This window comes from Hypanus sabinus, chromosome 12 (genome assembly GCF_030144855.1).
Source record: "Hypanus sabinus isolate sHypSab1 chromosome 12, sHypSab1.hap1, whole genome shotgun sequence".
Classification (NCBI taxonomy): domain Eukaryota; kingdom Metazoa; phylum Chordata; class Chondrichthyes; order Myliobatiformes; family Dasyatidae; genus Hypanus; species Hypanus sabinus.
This window is the reverse complement of record NC_082717.1, coordinates 52,501,813-52,521,833: the sequence shown is the minus strand read 5'-3', so window position 1 is coordinate 52,521,833 and position 20,021 is coordinate 52,501,813. Positions and strand designations below refer to the sequence as shown.

Genomic DNA, 20,021 nt, shown 5'->3' with positions numbered 1-20,021 from the left:
TAGCAGATCTATTTAAAACTAAGAATTTAATCCATTACATATGAAGATGCAGGTACAATCTTAATCAGAAATGAAAACAGACTAATGGACTAAAACAAATTCCCTGCAAATCTTTCCAATTGAATATTTCAGCCAAGGTTGGTTGCAGACTTTCATTGGGTATGATCACACAATGGTTGAGTTTATCTAAACCGTATCCAAGTGTGTGGGTAATTGATCCAGAGATGCAAGTCTCAGTTCCATGTTGGGGGGGCCGAGGGAATTTAAATTCAAGTAACAGATTTAGAATAAACAACCCGTGTCAATAATAGTTCCCATGAAACTGACACTACTTCTAGAAAATGATTTGGTTCCTGATCTGCCCAATCTGCCTGAAGTGTGAACACAGATGCACAAATGAGGCTGATTGTTGTCTGCCTTTTCAGTACAGAATCAATAGGGTTGGAAATAAATGCAGGCATTGCTGAAAAAAATCCTAATCTGCAAACAAACAAATTTAAAGATATTAAAGAATGAGTCAAAGGAATTATTTTAAAAAGTTTGCATTACTGATAGATTATGAAAACTGACTTGAGATTGCCTATGTTCGTACTAAAGCATTACAGACTGTTTATGTCAGTCATGCAAGAACTTTATATCTGTTTTAAATTCTGAAATGGAAACAAAAAAAAATCCCTCAATTAACTAAGGAGCAACAAAGTATAATTCCACAGTTACAATACCTTTCATATCTTTTTAGAGGACAATAATAGGAGGATCAAAAACAGATGCCTCTAATCCATGGGGATCAAACAACAACATCTTTCCTCATCCATGACTGATAACAATGCCAATTGTGTCAAAAGAAACATATTCCCCATTTCTCCAATTAAATCAATGTTTTCAGAGGAAATATAAAGTCCTGCTAGATTACTGCAATAAAATAACTTTGAATAACACTGTTTGATGATGGATCCACATTCACAATTGAATTGTCCTCAAAATGGCCGAAATTCAAGTTCATTTGGATTGAACTATCATGTCTACATTGCATATTTCTTACTCAGAAGCAAAATTGTTGAATTTCTATCACCTTTTTCTAGATATAAAACAGAACAAACTCACCAATCATTAATGGAGGCCAATAAAGAGAATGGAAAGGGAGATTTCTGGCCAGGAAATTGGATAAGGTATTTCTCAAATATTCTGGAAGATATAAATGTCTTAATTTTTGAGGATTTTTCTGTTCTGGGGCTAGCCTAATTGGTAGGCTCAGTGAAGATGGGGATGTATGTATGTCAACTCAAAGAACTCAGAAGCAGAGACAGAAATTTTGACTGGCCTAGACAAGGTCAAGAGGCACATTACAATTTTTTCATCAAAATCAGAATCAGGTTTATTATCACCAGCATGTGTCTGGAAATTTGCCAACTTGGCAATTTGAAAGGGGCTTTGCAGATTCATAGAATAATTGGAGTTGAAGACAGACAAGGAAGGTTGAATTTGGGTGCACAAGGGTATGGACTGTTGGACATTAGGAGGTTAGTCGTGGGATTTGGAATTAGCAGCTGCTCTGACATTGTGGATGGATGGAAACCTTGATAATTGTGGCAAGAGTTTCAGAGATCAATGCCAAGATATTGCAAGGTGAAGAGGTGAAAGAGTTTGCAGGGATAACATGGTAAGACATTGTAGAGAACGAAAAATCAGAGATTGTAGGAATAAATTGGGCAAATATTGTCGGTAGTCTGGTAGTGAACAGATTGGTTTGTGACTGTTGGAATAGGGAGTCAGAGAGTGAAAGGGTAAATTAGCTTGAGACTGCTGGGACAGGGATTCGGAGAGTGAAGGGGTAAATTGGTTTGAGGTTGTTGGGATAGGGATTCAGAGAGTGAAGGGATAGATTGGTCTGTGACTTTTGGGATAGGGTTTCAGAGAGTGAAGGGTAAATTGGATCATAAATGTTGGGACAGGGAGTCAGAGACTGAAGTGGTAAATTGGTTTGTGACTGGTGGAATAGAGAGTCAGAGAGTAAACAGATAAATTGGTTTGTGACTGTTGGGACAGGGAGTCAGCGAGTTTAGGGTAAATTGATTTTTGTTTGTAGGGGTAGGGAGTCAGAGAGTGTTAGGGTAAATTGGTTTGTGACTGTCAGGATTGGGAGTCAGAAAGTGAAGGGGCAAAGTGAAAATCAAAAAAAGGATGCTTGAGATCGAAGTAGAGAAATAGCTGAAGCCAATCAAAGGCTCAGTAAGGCAGCATTTGTGGAAAGAGGACCCGAGTTAGTGCTTCAGGTTAATAAGGTTGTGGAGGGGTTGCTATGAGGAAATGTTGAGGATATCCATGGTCCTAAGACATAGTAGGTTTTACATAACTTCCCTGTTTCCTTTTTTTTGTGACGATTTGTAAAGGTGCAGTCTATGTGAAAGATACGGATGATAAAATAGAGGTAGGACCGCTCTTTGAACGATATGACTGAAGCATGGATTGATTCAGATTCACGTTCCTTTGTTCATCAAAACACACAGGGAAAGGGCATACTGGGGGCGGCCAGCAAGTGTCGCTACATGTTCCGGTGCCAGCATAGCTTGCCAACAGTGCTGTGCAGAACAACAAAAGCCACAACAACTACAACAGAACAACAGCAACAAAACAAACAACAACAGCAAGACAAGTTCCTTTCCTCCCTCCCACCTACCCACTCACTCACTCTCATACACAGACAAGTCTCCAGCCCCAGTCAGACTGCCTCCTGGTCCATAACCTTCAGTCCCTAGCCTGGACTTGCCGACTCACAGACACTGGGCCTTTCGTACTTGCCTACTCAGGGGCTTTGACCATTAGGCCTCAACTTCTGGATTGGCTGTATTTGGTCTTTGACTTTCAATATTGACCCCAACTCTTACCGATCATAGGACTTTGAATTTTGGGCCTTGAATGCCTAACTTCCTTCATCCCTGTCCCTTAATCCAACCTGTCTCCCAACACCCCGCAGTGCTCCATAAACCATCTTTACAAACATAAAGATCAATTAAGTCATAGCCATGATCTCTATTGACTTCTCTTTGTGTCATCCTGATTGGTTGATTGGTTGCCAGTTTTGTCAACACAACCCCAATATCAACTAAGGTGGGAGTAATAGGACAAAATTTGAAATTTTAGGAATTTTACTCCATACCTAGTCAAACTCCTTTAGTCTACATAAATTTTGAAAGGTTTTGAACAAAACACTTTCTTAAATAACTTTGAATACAGATTTCTTTTTAGTGGTGCAGAATTCTTACTTACATTTAAATTTCAAAGACAGGTTTTATCTCATAAAGGTGAGGTTGGATTTTGGCCATGTCAGTGAGGAAAGGAAAATTGCGGATATGTCTTGCAGCTGAACAGCTTGGTTTCATTTAGGAGCATCCATAAGCCCTGATGTTGAGGGCCGATTTCAAGTTGATTCTGCAGGTCAGAGGCACATATGGTGTGCACAGAGACTGCTAGTTAGGATCTGTGACATCAAGGTTATCTTGATGTCATGTCTGAAACTCCTCTATATAAGATCCCCAAGAATGCTTAAACAGGTTGTAATTGAAGGATTGACTCCAGTTTCAGTGTAAGTTGAGTATTCAACCTATCAGGGTTGTAGGCAGTGTCAAACTAACTGTCTTCACCGGCAATAAAATAAAATACCTGGGCCCAAAACACACACACTCTTATGACTCAGCTATTCTTTTTACTTTACTTGTGCCCAAGGAGAACAGCATGGACCATTGTCACCCACACTGTTCTGAAGTCTGAGTAGAAAACTGCTATCTTTATACAGATTTGGCTCCCTGAGATTCTGAATGTCTTCTACGCTCGGTTTGATGTGCGGAGCAGAATGCTGGTGAAGAAGGTGCCCCTCCCCCCAGGGGAGCAGACACTCCATCTGGCTGAAGCTGAAGTGAAGAAGATCATGGCCAGAGACAACCCACGCAAAGCTGTGGGGCCTGATAATATACCAGGTCGGGTTCTGAAAGACTGCACAGCCCAGCTGATGAAGGCGCTGATGGATATATTCAACATCTCTCTGGAACAATCCATTCTCCCCTCAGTTTTCAAGGCAGAAGCCATCATTCCAGTGCCAAAGAAGGTGACAGTAACCTGCCTAAATTATTACCTTGCTGTGGCATTAGCATCGACCATTATGAAATGTTTTGAGCAGCTGGTCATGGCCTTTCTGTTAGTTATATTGGACCCTTTCCAGCTCAGTTATCATTTAAATTGATCCACTGATAATGCAATAGTCTCTGCCCTCCACTCTGTCCTTGTCCCACCTGGAAAATGGGGTCTCAGACCACCGTTTATAGACTTCATTTCCACTTTCCACACTATCGTACCCCAGAAAATGGTGGGGAAGCTGTCCTCACTGGGTCTCAACACCTCCCTCTGCAAATTGATACTGGACTTTTTTAACAGAAAGGACTCAGTCAGTCCTTGTGGGCAGCAATATCTCTAGTCCCATAACATTGAGCACTGGCCGTGCAAGACCGTGTGCTCAGTCCACTGCTGTTCGCACTGCTGACGCCTGATTGCTTCACAGGATTCAGCTCAAACTGTGGCGTCAAGTTTGCAGATGACACACCAGTGGTTGGTCTCAGCAAGAATGATGGCATGACAGAGAGTCGAGAGGAAGTGGAGCGGCTGGTGGAATTGGTGTCAGAACGACCACCTAAGCCGGAGCATGTAGAAGTCAAATTAAATCATTGTGAACTTCAGGAAGGTGCTGACAAATACTTCTGTGAGTACATGGCTCCTCCGCAGAGGGAGTGAAGTGCTCCAAGTTCCTGGGAGTTCGCAACATGGATGACCTGACTTGGTCATTTAATATCATCTTCCTGAACAAGAAGGCACAACAGTGTCTCCACTTCCTAAGAAGATTGAGGCAAGCAAGGGTCCCTCCTCCACCCACCATCTTAACTGTGTTTTACACATTTTCAATGTGTACCATTGAGAGTGTCCTGACAAGTTTTATCTCCATCTGGTATGGGAGCAGCAGAGCATCAGACCAGAAGACCCTACAAAGGACTGTAAGAACAGCTGAGAGGATCATAGGGGTCTCCCTACCATCCATCACAGACACTTGTCATGAGTGCTGCATACACAGGGCCTTTATATTAGCAAGGATCCCACTCATCCATCCAGCATCCTCTTTGAGTTTCTACTGGCAGGTGACTCCGATGCAAGAACAGTCAAAATGAGGAACAGTTTCTTCCCTCGGGGCATTAGGCTTCTGAACTCCCTGTCGCATTATATGTGAATGTCACTGGTTAGTCTGTTCCAGTACAATATTTAATATTAATGCACTTTAGTTTGTTATTTATGTGTGATTTATCTGTAGATTTTATCCTTACCTTCATAAAGTTATCATTTGCTACGTGTACTGTTTACTGTGCTTTACATCCTGGTTCAGAGAAACGTTGTCTTGTTTCTATATATATTCCATGGTTCTACACGTTATATACATGTATATAGTTAAATGACAACAAACTTGACTTAACTTTGCTTATGAATTAAGGATATGGATTCTCATAAATTGTATATGTTGGAATTGTTACTCAGAAAATCAATCAACATTCACAATAGAGGTGTTAGAATCAAACAAAACTTCAAGTGATGTGTTGAAGCTTGTAAAGACAATAGAGCTTTAGTTGTTGGGTATGTTTCACATCCATCTGTTACCTTGTCTGTCTCCAGCACCCCTATTATCTAAAGCTCCATTTTAGGAAGACCTTTTTCGAAAAGTCTCACTTGTCTGGCTTAAGTATACACTGTTGGAGTCAACCCAAACTGTCTCATCTGTAGTAAGCTGGGTGTTTCTGATGGTCTCACTTCAAAGGACACGCTTGACTATAATAGCCCTAGGTTATCCTTGATTTATGGGAACTTCCACAGCAACATACCCAAGATAATTTCCAGCTGGCTGCTTCTTTCACTTTTCATTTCCTACTGACTGTCCCAATACTGAATGTTGTTGCAATCTGCTTTGACTCTTCTCCCCATTACTTAAACAAAAAGTATACTGCAGATGCTGTGGTCAAATCAACACATACAAACAAGTTGGATGAACTCAGCAGGTCGGGCAGCATCCGTTGAAATCTCCCCGTTACTTGTCTGAACTTGCCCCTCCGATTCAGACTGACCAGCGATCATCTATTCGATACCTTCCAAGATTTGGTCAACTCTTCCTCCAACTACTTGGTCTATGCTCTATCACAATTTTCACAAATTCTCATCCCTCCACGTCATTTGCTGGACCATATCCTTACAGTCGGTGGCCATTTTGTTAGGTTCCTCCTGTACCTAATAAAGTGGCCATTGAGTATTTGTTGATGGACTTCTGCTACTGTAGTCCATCCACTTCAAGGTATGACATGTTGTGCAGTCAGAGTTCTTTTGCACACTACTGTTGTAATTTAATTTACTGTCACTTTGAAGCAGTCTGGCCGTTTTCCTCTGACCTCTCTCATTAACAAGGCATTTTTGCCCACAAACTGTTGCTCCCTGGATGTTTGTTTAGCATATTTGCACCATTCTCTGTAAACTGTAGAGATGTTTGTACATAAAAATCCCAGGAGATCAGCAGTTTCTGAAATACTCAAACCACCCTGTCTGGCATTAACAATCACTCCACTGTCAAAGTCATTTAGATCACATTTCTTCTCCATTCTGATGTTTGTTCTGAACAAAAACTGAACTTTGTGACCATGTCTGCATGCTTTTATTCAATGAGTGACCACCACATGATTGGCTGTTTAAATATTTGTATTAATAGGCAGGTGTACAGGTGTACCTAATAAAGTGGCCCAGAGTGCATTTGTTCAATGTCCCCAGTTCACCTGTTCAATCATCGCAGCATCTGACATTTGCCAAATATCCACCAAAAAAAATGCTTAGTGTAACTGATAGAAGATTTTGAAGGAAGAAGAGGAATATTTTCTTCTATGTCAGCAGATGGTAGAGATCTGCAATTCACTGCCTGAAAGGGTGGGAGAGGCAGAAACGCATTACACTTAAACAGGGCAAAGGAATGCACTTGAATGGCTGTATTCTGTAAGTCATTGAGCTGATGCTGAAAGATGGGGTTAGGCTGGTTAGCTCCTTCTCAAATGGACACCTCCCTGTGCATGGACACCTGTGCATTTTTCTATGATTCCAGAAGCCCATGATTGGAGTCAGCTCCTGCACATTGCCACAAAAGCAGAGGGTTTTGGAATAACTGCCTGTCTGTTTAAAAGCATCACAGGATCTACAGGGGATGCTCATGATGTGTTCATTGTACAGCAATTCTTTGTCTTGCTGCTATTTCAGAAGGCCATCCTTTGATGTGCAGTGATCATGTTTTACTTTTAACTCAGTGAGAAACTGATTGTGTACTGACAACCAACAATTTTTGATCAATTGAAAAAATAATCAGACTGGAGGTGTAGCAGATTGACTGCCTCATTACGGTGTGGGGGTGGAGGGTCAGCAAATTCTTCCTCTTTTTAAGCAGCTGCTTGTAATCATGGATAAGTTTCTTCAACTCTAGTTTTGTGTGTTATGATGAGCCTGTTGTGATTCAGCTCATCATTATGGGAACTGTAGATAATTCTAATGATGGGGCAGGCAGAGACTGAAAAGCTGGGCAGCTGGGTGATTTATGAGGTGGCCTGATCCTTCTGCAGGGCTTCTGTGTGCTGCCACTATGTGGCTCATGGTTCACAACTTGTCTCCAAAAATTTCCAGGAGTGAGTGGAGATGTTAATTTTTTTCCAAGGAGGTTTCGAGAACATTCTTGAATCTTTTCCTCTGTCCAACTTGTTAATCTCTTCCTGTGACAGACTTTGATGGCAGTGTTTGCTGCTGACTGCCGGAGTATGGCCTGCCTGATGTATCTGATGGAGTACACCCTGTGCCTCAGCATAGGGGATGTTGGCCTGAGAGATGATACCGACAATGGTTTGTTTACTCTTTCAGTAAATTTGGAGGGTTTTGCACAGTCTACTTGCATTGAGATGCCTATTGCAGGGCTCAGAAGGGAGAGCAGAGATCATTGCTGTCCCATAGACCATGCCAGGTCTAAGGTTTTGTTTGTTAAATATTCTTTACCCCATGTGCCTATAGGCTGAGCTGGCTTATTAAAGGCAATGGTGGCATCAGGTATCTACTTTTGTTATGGAATGACTTCTGAGAAATGCATTTTCTCAGAGTTTCACTGATTCTTTATTATCTGTGGTGAGCAGCTTGTTGAAAGAATGTTGTCATGCAGTTGTTTTATTGCCATATTTGTACCCCATGATCTGTACATTCGGTATTAGTTGTTGGAATGGACAACACCTCTTCCAACATTTACATGTGTTGGATTTTATTCACACCGCTTACAGCTGTTTGATAATCCTGTCCTGTTTTTTCCCTCTGGGTTATTGGATTGCCATAATCAAACGCAATTGCTTCACCTTGCTTGGTGCTGTCTGCAAATGTGACCGATTTTTATTGAGTTTCTGAATCCAAGTCTTTGTAAATTGGATTCATTTAGAAAGAATTGCTGGGGCAGCAGACAACTATGTTAAAGGAAATGAGGCAAGGGAGTGTGATTACCAGCTTGTACATGCTGTGAAATATTAGCATAGTGCATCAGTCAGGTAATACTATTAGAAGCTGCTTGAATCCATAGTAATTCTGTTGTGAAGACTGCTGCAATAATCCCAATTGACATGAGGTCAAGCTGACCACAGGAGTTTTGTTTTGAGTACAAATGCTCTCTAGTAGTACCTTAGATGTCTGGTCATATGAAGATGAAAACAACTATATCTGAATGCCTTATGAATGTGCTTGAATAGGAAGAATGCATCATTTCCTCATTCCACACTTGAATTGTTTCCTGAAACATGGCCTGACAGGATCCTTAATCTTGTTGCATGCTATGAATATCTGTATGAAAGAAGGGCGTATTTCTGTTGTAAATTATGTAACCGTGACATGGTAGGAAAGTCAAAGGTCTATTAAAAGACTGTTTTGAGGTGCTAGGATCCATGAAAATGAAAAGCATTCAGTGTGACCTTCATCAATATGAAGTTATTTAAATTTATTACCACAAATGGTATGCAGCCAGTCTGCTTGGTAACTTCAGTGACAGAGACTATGTTTCTGATCAGATGCTTACAGGCTTGAATAGTAGCCTTGACTGTCATTGAAATTTGGGCTGTCTACAATGATAACGCTTAATAAGTCATCTGCATTAAATGATAACTGAGTAACTGAGACTTTGATCTCATGGGACAATAGAAAAAGCCTGGTAGTTTTATCTTGGCCTAAAGCTCAGTTGTGGAATGTAAGGGAGCATAGAAGAAATCTGAAGAATATTAGCTCCAAGGTCATTGCACTTTTGAAATTTAGGCAGAGTGTCTGATAATGGTGGAATACATCAAAGGGCAAACTTAAAATAAGAATCATCATTATAAATTGTAGAAGGGATTATTGATCCAAGAAGGTGGGATCAACACTTACAACTGAGTTCTGAGTAGTTCTGAGAGTGTTTTTAACAAGAATGCTCCAGCACTGCAGATGCGAATGGCTGACTTGATGCTGCCCTTTGTCTGTTTAAGTTTTAAGCAATATTTAAAGTATGTTTTCATTTATTTCAGTAAGAGAGGTAAAATGAACCATAACATAAAGATTGAGGTTAACAGCACAACCAAACTGAATACATTCATTGGTTTGTGTGTGAATCAATTTTTAGTTTTTCAGTTTATCACAGTTGATGGCAAATTTCTGGGTTGTTGATACTTCTTTGTGCTGGAATAATGGCAGAGTGCACCCTGAAGGGGATGTTTATAGTTTAAGCGTCCCATGTAATTGACTACCTGCAAAATTAATATTGGTATTTCTTAAACAAACTATATCTTTCCTAAGCACAGTCCAGTTTCAAGCACAATCCTGACTTTGAATTATGACTTCTTGTTCACAAAATGGCAAATAGAATTTACATTGTGATGAGAATGGTTTGCAACCCAATGAGAAAGATAGCATTGATTCCAGGTGAGGCTTCAGATGGTCTATTCCAGAAGATTCAGGTGAGAATGCAAGTGTCACCTGCCTTAGAGGAAGGCTAATGAAGAAATAATGAGGCAGGACAGTGGCATTTGTCTACATAGATTTTAGTAAAGCATCTGGCAAGGTTCCTCATGGTAGGCTAGTGAAAAAGCTTTTCATGGAATCTGTGGTGACTGGGAAATAGGATCCAAAATTGGCTTGATGATAGAATACAGATGGTAGTTTAGAGATGTGCTTTTCTGACTGGAGATCTATGGCAAATAATATTCCACAAGGATTAGTGCTAGTTCCTCTTTTTCTTGCATTATAATTAATGAATTGGATGGAAATGGATGATTAGTAAGTTTATAGATGACCAAAATCTTGGTGGAATTGTGGATAATGAGGAAAGTTGTCAAAGGATATCATAGGAAATAAATTGGTTGGAAATTAGCGCAGAGAAATAGTAGATGGAGTTTAATCCAACTAATGTGAACTATTGCATTTTGGGGGACCAAATGCAAGAGGAAAGTACACGGTAAATGACAGAACCCTTTGAAAATACAAGAGGCACCAGATGGAGAAGAACTCAACTGGCTAAGGCAGCATCTGTGGAGGCAAAGCAATGGTTATTACCTCAGGACTGAGTGTGGAAGGAAGATAGCCACTATATAGACATGAAGGGGAAGGGTGAGATGGAGTGGCAGGTGGAATCAGAGAAGTGAGAGATAATGGAGGGAATGGAGCCGGGATAGCAAAAGTGAACCAAGGGAGAAGAAAGCAGATGGATAGGTATAGATCATGAACACAGGGTTCTGTGTGGGGTGGTGGGGGGCGCACAGTGAGTCTAGCTAATGAAGTGGAAGAGAACAAAGGACAAGAGAAGTTGGATATACTGGAGGAACTAGAAGGACAAAAATGTCAAATATATTATGGCATAGATTTAAGGTGAAGGAGGAAAGTTTAAAAGATGTGTTAGGCTAGTTTTGTTTTTGCATAGAGAATGATTGGAGCTTTGAATATGCTGCTATGGACGGTGGTAGAAGCAGATATGATAAGGGCTGTTTAGACAGACATGTGAACAGGCAGAGAACAATGGGATATGGACTACATACATGCAGATGGAATTAGGTTAAATTATTATCATGGTCAGCTCAGTCACTGTGGGCTGAAAGATCTATTCCTGTGCTGTACTATGCTATGTTCTATGTTCTCCTGTGAGTGTAAAGTCACTTTGCTCTCTGTCATCATCCAGCCACTAGAGGGAGATGAAAACAATGTAAGATTTCTCAAAGTCCCATGTCTCGGCAGGAATGACCAGATTTCATCATTGAATGAATGAACATGTGTAGATAAAATACATTTGGAATGCAGAATGCTGCAACAGGACTCTATAACTGACATGGCTTTACCTACAAACTCAATAAATCTTGTGGTGTTTCTGTTTGTTGCAAATGTTTCAGCTGAATATGTACAGGAAAATCACCATTAGATTGTGATCTCTTTCATGTGCGTGTCTCTTCATAACAGTCTGAGTAGCAAGAAAGGAAATTTCCAAAATATCATCATTTGAATATTTCAAATTCAAATGTCAGGTGATTTTGATAGTACATCATTACACAGCTATCACCCAGACAGACCACAAATGAAACTGACCCAGTGCATTTAATGATACATCCTGATAAACTGCTTCCTGGTACAACATTGCAAAGAAATACAGGATCATCTAGCTCAAAACAGAAGTCATGAATCTGTCACCCTTTTGTTCGGTGTGTTTCACCAAATCCCAGTAGAGTTTAACGTGACAGCCAACATGCAGACATCTGATGTGCATGTGCGAGGGTGAAGAACTTCAGAAGTGCACTCACGGACAAAAACTCTTTGCTTCGATTTCACTTTCTGTCATCTTCCCTGTCTGTACTGTTCTGCCACCTAACATACTGTTTACATTCCATCAGAGAAACTGCTAATTCATCTTTGGTGAAATTACTTGCAGTGTCCACTACTCTGGATAATCTTGTCTAAAGAAGATCAGTCTTAATTTGAAAAATATTGTTTGAACTAATTAGAACATAGAATAGTATCCTCACAAGAACAGACCCTACATCCCAATATGCTGTGCTGAACTAATTAAACTAGCAATGAAACACCTAAATAACTTCACAAGTTCTACATCTTGCATTCCCTACATAATCGTGTCCCTACCTAAGAGCTTCTTAAACACCTTTACTGTATTTGCCTCCACTATAACCCCTGGCAGTGACTTACAGTTACCCACCACTCTCTGTAACAAAATCATGTTCTGCACAAGTCCTTTGAACTTACACCCCACACCTCCCCTCGCAATCTCAAGTGCTTGCCCTCCAGTAGTAGACATCTCTATCCTGGTGAAAAAGATACCGGTTGTCTACTCTATCTATGCCTCTCATAATCATAAACTTTTATCAGGTTTCCCCTCACCACCTGTCATTCCAGAGAAAACAACTGAATCTCTCCTCATTGCACACACCATCTAATACAGTCATCATTTTGGTAAATCTCTTCTGCATCCTTTCCAAAGCCTCCACATCCTTCCAATTATGAGGTGACCAGAATTAAATAAGTACAATACTCCAGATACACTCAATCAGAGTTTTATAATATCTTGACTCTTGAACTTGATGCCTTGATTAATGAAGGCTAGGAATAAAATGGACTATCTTGAAATTCAGCTACGGATTGGCAAATATGACGTTGTGGCCATTTCTGAAACTCGGCTAAAGGATGGCTGCCATTGGGAGCTGAACGTCCAAGGATATACGGTGTATCAGAAAGATAGGTAAGTAGGCAGAGGGGTTGGTGTGGCTCTGTGTATAAGAAATAATATTAAATCATTGGAAAGTGAAGACATAAGATTGGAAGGTGTAGAGTCTCTATGGGTTGAGTTAAGAAATGGCAAGGGTAAAAAGACCCTAATGGCAGTTGTATACAGGCCTCCAAACAGCAGCCAGGATGTGGATTACAAATTACAGCAGGAGATAGAAAAAGCGTGTCAGAAAGGCAATGTCATGATAATTGTTGGGAATTTTAACATGAAACTGTATTGGGAAAGCCAGGCCAGAACTGGACCTCAAGAGAGAGGATCTGTAGAACATCTAAGGGATGGGTTTTTAGAACAGCTTGTTGTTGAGCCCACTAGGTAATTGGCTGTGCTGGATTGAGGTGACAAGAGAGCTTAAGGTTAAGGAACTCTTAGGGAACAGTGCTCACAATATGATTGAGTTCACATTGAAATTTGAGAGGGAAAAAGTAAAATCCAATGTGTTGGCATTTCAGTGGAATAAAGGAAATTACAATGGCATGAGAGGAGAATTGGCCAAAATTGACTGGAAAGGGACATTAGCAGGAAAGACAGCAGAGCAGCAATGGCTGGAGCTTCAGGGAAAAATGAAAGAAGTGCAAGAGAGATATATTCAAAAGAAGAAGAAATTTTCAAAGGGAAGAAGGACACTACTGTGGCTGACAAGTGAATTCAGAACCAAAGTTAAAGCAAAAGAGAGGGCATACAAGGAAGCCAGAGCTAGTGGGAAGATAGAGGACTAGGGAGCTTTTAAAAACTTGCAGAAGGAAACTAAGAAGGTCATTCAGAAAGAAATGATGAATTATGAGAGGAGGTTGGTGACTAATATTGAAGAAGATACTAAAAGCTTTTTTAAATATATAAAGGGTAAAAGAGAGTCAAGGGTAGATATAGGACCAATACAAAATGATGCTGGAGATAATGTAATGAGAGAACCAGAGAGATGCAGAGGAACTGAATGCATATTTTGCATCAGTCCTCACAGTGGAAGACATCTGCAGTACACTGGACATTCAAGAGTGTCAGGGAAGTGAAGTCTGTGCAGTGAAAATTACGACTGAGAAGGTGCTCAGGAAGCTTAATGGTCTGAGGGTGGATAAATCTCCTGGACCTGATGGAATGCACTCTTGGGTTCTGAAGGAAGTAGCTGGAGAGATTGCAGAGGCATTAACGATGATCTATCAAGAATCAATTGATTCTGGCATTGTACCGGATGACTGGAAAATTGCAAATGTTACTCTGCTATTTAAGAATGGTGGGAGGCAGCAGAAAGGAAACTATAGACCTGTTAGCCTGAAATCAGTAGTTGGGAATTTGTTGGAATTGATTGTTAGGGATAAGATTCTGGAGTACCTGGAGGCACATGACAAGATAGGCCAAAGTTAGCATAGTTTCTTGAAAGGAAAATCCTGCCTGAAAAACCTATTGCAATTCTTTGAGGAAACTACAAGCAGGGTAGACAAAGGAGATGTAGCGGGTGTGGTGTACTTGGATTTTCAGAAGGCTTTTGACAAGGTGCCGCGCATGAGGCTACTTAGTAAGATAAAAGCCCATGGAATTACAGGGAAGTTACTGGCATGGGTGGAGCATTGGCTGATCAGCAGAAAACAGAGTGGGAATAAAGGGATCCTATTCTGGCTGGCTGCCAGTTACCAGTGGAGTTCCACAGGGGTCGGTGTTGGGACTGTGGCTTTTTACAATGTATGTCAATGATTTGGTCTACAGTATTAATGGATTTGTGGCTAAGTTTGCTGATGGTACAAAGATAGAGAGCGTGAAAGTTTAAAAAAAAATATCCAGCGGGCAGCGGAGTGAGAGGCAGCAGAGTGATAGGGCTTTGGCTGAACGGGCTTAGGTGGTAACGGGACGAGGTGAGGTAGGTTTAACTGTGTTAATTGTGGAAAGGAATTAGTATGTGTGCTTGGCCAGTTTTCTGTTCTCGGTGTCAGATATGGGAGGTCCTGGAGTCTCCCAGCCTCCCGGACAGCCATATTTGCACCCAGTGTGTCGAGCCGCAGCTCCTAACGGACCGAGTTAGGAAACTGGAGGTGCAGCTCAAATACCTTCGCCTGGTCAGGGAGAGTGAGGAGGTGATAGAGAGGAGTTACAGGCAGGTGGTCACACCGGGGCCACAGGAGACAGACAAGTGGGTCACAGTCAGGAGGGGGAAAGGGAAGAGTCAGGTACTAGAGAGTACCCCTGTGGCTGTACACCTTGACAATAAGTGCTCCTGTTTGAGTACTGTTGTGGGGGGGGGGGACAACTGCCTACCTGGGGGAAGCAACAGTGGCTGTACCTCTGTCACAGAGTCCATCTCTGTGGCTCAGAAGGATAGGGAAAGGAAGAGGAAGGCAGGATTAATAGGGGACTCTTTAGTTAGGGGTCAGAAAAAGGAATTCTGTGGATGCAGTACAGAAACTCGGATGTTAGCTTGCCTCCCAGGTGCAGGGGTCTGGGATGTTTCAGATCGCATCCAAGGTATCCTGCTGTGGGAGGGAGAACAGGCAGAAGTCGTGGTACTTATTGATACCAATGACATAGTTAGGAAAAGGGAAGAGGTCCTGAAAACAGACTACAGGGAGTTAGGAAGGAAGTTGAGAAGCAGGACCTCAAAGGTAGTAATCTCAGGATTACTGCCTGTGCCACATGACAGTGAGTATGGGAATAGAATAAGGTCGAGGCTAAATGCGTGGCTGAGGGATTGGAGCAGGGGGCGGGGATTCAGATTTCTGGATCATTGGGACCTCTTTTGGGGCAGGTGTGACCTGTACAAAAAGGACGGGTTGCACTTGAATCCCAAGGTGACCAATATCCTGGTGAGGAGGTTTGCTAAGGCAACTGGGGAGAGTTTAAACTAGAATTGTTGGGGGGGGGGTGGGAACTGAACTGAAGAGACTGGGGAAGAAGCAGATGGCTCACAAATAGAGAAAGCCAGGAGACAGTGTGTGAGGGAGGATAGGCAGGTGATAGAGAAGGGACGCACTCAGGCTGAAGGTTTGAGAGGTGTCTATTTTAATGCTAGGAGTATTGTGAACAAAGCGGATGAGCTTAGAGTGTTGATCAGTATTTGGAGCTATGATGTGGTGACCGTTACAGAGACTTGGATGGCTCAGGGACAGGACTAGTAACTTCAAGTGCTGGGTTTTAGATGTTTCTGAAAGGACAGGGAGGGAGGCAAAAGAGGTGGGGGTGTGGCACTGTTGATCAGAGATAGTGTCACGGCTGCAGAAAAGGTGAACGCCATGGAGAGATTGTCTACGGAGTCTCTGTGGGTGGAGATCAGGAACAGGAAGGGGTCAAGTACTTTACTGGGTGTTTTTTATAGGCCGCCCAATAGTAACAGGGATATCGAGGAGCAGATAGGGAAACAGATCCTGAAAAGGTGTAATAATAATAGAGTTGTTGTGATGGGAGATTTTAATTTCCAAAATACTGATTTGCATCTCCCTAGAGCAAGGGCTTTAGATGGGATGGAGTTTGTCAGGTGTGTTCAGGAAGGTTCCTTGACACAGTATGTAGATAAGCCTAGAAGAGGAGAGGCTGTATGTGATTTGATATTGGGAAATGAACCTGGTCAGGTGTCAGATCTCTCAGTGGGAGAGTATTTTGGAGATAATGATCATAATTCTATCTCCTTTATAATAGCATTGGAGAGAGATAGGAACAGACAAGTTAGAAAAGTGTTTAATTGGAGTAAGAGGAATTATGAGGCTATCAGGCAGGAAATTGGAAGCTTAAATTGGAAACAGATATTCTCAGGGAAAAGTACGGAAGAAATGTGGCAAATGTTCAGGGAATATTTGTGCGGAGTTCTGCATAGGTATGTTCCAATGAGTCAGGTAAGTTATGGTAGGGTGCAGGAACCATGGTGTAGAAAGGCTGTAATAAGTCTAGTCAAGAAGAAAATAAAAACTTACGAAAGGTTCAGAGAGCTAGGTAAAGTTTAGGTAATGAGCTAGATTATAAGGCTAACAGGAAGGAGCTTAAAAAGGAAATTAGGAGAGCCAGAAGGGGCCATGAGAAGGCCTTGGCGGGCAGGATTAAGGAAAAACCCAAGGCATTCTACAAGTACGTGAAGAACAGGAGGATAAGATGTGAAAGAATAGGACCTATCAAGTGTGGCAGTGGGAAAGTCTGTATGGAACCAAAGGAAACAGCAGAGGTACTTAATGAATACTTTGCTTCACTATTCACTATGGAAAAGGATCTTGGTGATTGTAAGTGATAACTTGCAGCAGACCGAAAAGCTTGAGCATGTAGATATTAAGAAAGAGGATTTGCTGGAGCTTTTGGAAAGCATCAAGTTGGATAAGTTGCCGGGACCAGATGAGATGTATCCGAGGCTACTGTGCGAGGTGAGGGAGGAGATTGCTGAGCCTCTGGTGATGATCTTTGCATCATTAATGGGACAGGAGAGGATCCCGAGGATTGGAGCGTTGCGAATGTTGTTCTTTATTCAAGAAAGGGAGTAGAGATAGCCAAGGAAATTATAGACCAGTGAGTCTTACCTCAGTGGTTATTAAGTTGAAGGAGAAGATCTTGAGAGGCAGGATTTATGAACATTTGGGGAGGTATAATATGATTAGGAATAGTCAGTATAGTTTTGTAAAGGGCAGGTCATGCCTTATGAGCTGAATGAATTTTTTGAGGATGTGACTAAACACATTGATGAAGGAAGAGCAGTAAATGTAGTGTATATGGATTTCAACAAGGCATTTGATAAGGTACCCCATGCAAAGCATATTGAGAAAGTAAGGAGGCATGTGGATCCAGAACTGGTTTGCCCACAGAAGGCAAAGAGTGGTTGTAGACGGGTCATATTCTGCATGGAGGTCGGTCACCAGTGGAGTGCCTCAGGGATCTGTTCTGGGACCCTTACTCTTCGTGATTTTTATAAATGACCTGGATGAGGAAGTGAAGGGATGGGTTAGTAAGTTTGCTGATAACACTAAGGTTGGAGGTGTTGTGGATAGGGCTGTCAGAAGTTACAGTGGGACATTGATAGAATGCAAAACTGGGCTGAGAAGTGGCAGATGGAGTTCAACCCAGAGAAGTGTGAAGTGGTTCATTTTGTTTGGTCAAACATGATGGCAGAATATAGTATTAATGGTAAGACTTTTGGTGGTGTGGAGGATCAGAGGGATCTTGGGGTCTGAGTCCATAGAACACTCAAAGCTTCTGCGCAGGTTGACTGTGTGGTTAAGAAGGCATATGGTGTATTGGCCTTCATCAATCATGGGATTGAGTTTAAGAGCCAAAAGGTAATGTTACATTTATAGAGGACCCTGGCCAGACCCCACTGGACATATTGTGCTCAGTTCTGATCATCTCACTGCAGGAAGGATGTGAAAACCACAGAAAGGGTGCAGAGGAGATTTACAAGGATGTTGGCTGGATTGGGGAGCATGCCTTATGAGAATAGGTTGAGTGAACTCTGCCTTTTCTCCTTGGAGCGACGGAGGATGGGAGGTGACCTGAAAGAGGTGTATAAGATGATGAGAGGCATAGATCACGTGGATAACCAGAGGCTTTTTCCCAGGGCTGAAATGGTTGCCACAAGAGGACACAGGTTTAAGATGCTGGGGAGTAGGTACAGAGGAGATGTTAGGGGTAAGTTCTGTACTCAGAGAGTGATGAGTGCATGGAATGGCCTGCCAGCAGCAGTGTTGGAGGTGGATACGATAGGGTATTTTAAGACACTTTTGGATAGCTACATGGAGCTTAGAAAAATAGAGGGCTATGGGTAGACCTATTTATTAATTTCTAAAGTAGGGACATGTTCGGCTCAACTTTCTGGGCCGAAAGGTCAATATTGTGCTGTGGGTTTTCTATGTTTCTATTTTTCTTGGTGCAGGAGCGGGTAGTGTTGAGGAAACAGAGCCTGCAGAGAGATTTAGATAGTTTAAGGGAATGGAAAAAGAATTGGCAAATGAAATACAATGTTGGAAAGTGCATGGTCATGCACTTTGGTGGAAGAAATAAACGGGCAGACTATTATTTAGATGAGGAGTGAATTCAAAATGCGGAGATGCAAAGGGACTTGGGAGTCCTTGTGCAAGATACCCTAAAGGTTAACCTCCAGGTTGTCAGTGGTGAAGAAGGTGAATACAATGTTGGCATTCATTTCTAGAGGTATAGAATATAAGAGCAGGGATGTGATGTTGTATATAAGTAACTCGTGAGACCACACTGGAGTATTGTGTGTAGTTTTTGGTCTTCTTATTTTAGAAAGGATTCATTGACATTGGAGAGGGTTCAGAGATGATTCATGAGAATGATTCCAGGAATGAGAGGGTTCCAGTATGAGGAACATCTGGCAGCTCTTGGGCTGTATTCCCTGGAGTTCAGGAGAATGAGAGGGGATCTCATAGAAACATTCCAAATGTTAAAAAGCCTGAACAGATCAGGTATGGCAAAGTTATTTCCCATGGTCGGGGATTCTAGGACAGTGGGCACGACTTCAGGATTGAAGGATGTCCATCTAGAAAAGAGATGCAGAGAAATTACCTTAGTCAGAGGGTGATAAATCTATGGAGTTTGTTGCCATGAGCAGGTATGGAGGCCACGTCATTGGGTGTATTGAAGGCAGAGATCGTTAGGTTCTTGATTAGCCAAGACATCAAAGGGTATGGGGTGAAAGCAGGGGAGTGGTGATGATTGAAAGAATTGGATCAGGCCATGATTGAATGGCAGAGCAGATTTGATGGGCCGAATGGTCTACTTCTGCTCCTACATCTCATGGTCTTATGGTCTTATAGCATGTCACATAACTTCTTTACTACTCTATCAACTTGTGCAGCCACTTTCAGGAAGCTATGAACTTCAATGCCAAGTTTATCAATGCTGTTAAGTGTCTTGCCATTAACTATGCACTGTGCCTTTACATTTCATGTACTTGGGATGCAAATCTATTACTTTCATGCTCATGGTTTCTGTGAAACTTGCCTGCAATGTTCACATTAATTCAGCCAGGGTTGAAATGGTCTTGACACAATTACCTTTCTTTCAGTGTAGTTCTAATCCTTAGATATTTCGGGCCACCGAACAAAGCACTGGAAAATTACTAATAGGAGATACACCTGGAGGTCCTTCATTCAACTGCTTCCAAGTAACTATTTTTCTTTGTACTGGATTCACAAGAACAACACCATCCTGTATG

At 41.8% G+C, this 20,021-nt stretch overlaps 1 long non-coding RNA gene across 1 annotated transcript in view; it reads left to right on the top strand.

The window, feature by feature from the left end:
* The window catches only part of LOC132402492 (uncharacterized), an 88,115-nt gene that overhangs the window by 3,910 nt on the left and 64,184 nt on the right, over nucleotides 1–20,021 (top strand). Inside the window, exon 2 of the long non-coding RNA XR_009514926.1 lies at nucleotides 1,083–1,169. This is a non-coding gene — a long non-coding RNA (uncharacterized LOC132402492). The remainder of the gene's footprint in view (nucleotides 1–1,082; nucleotides 1,170–20,021) is intronic.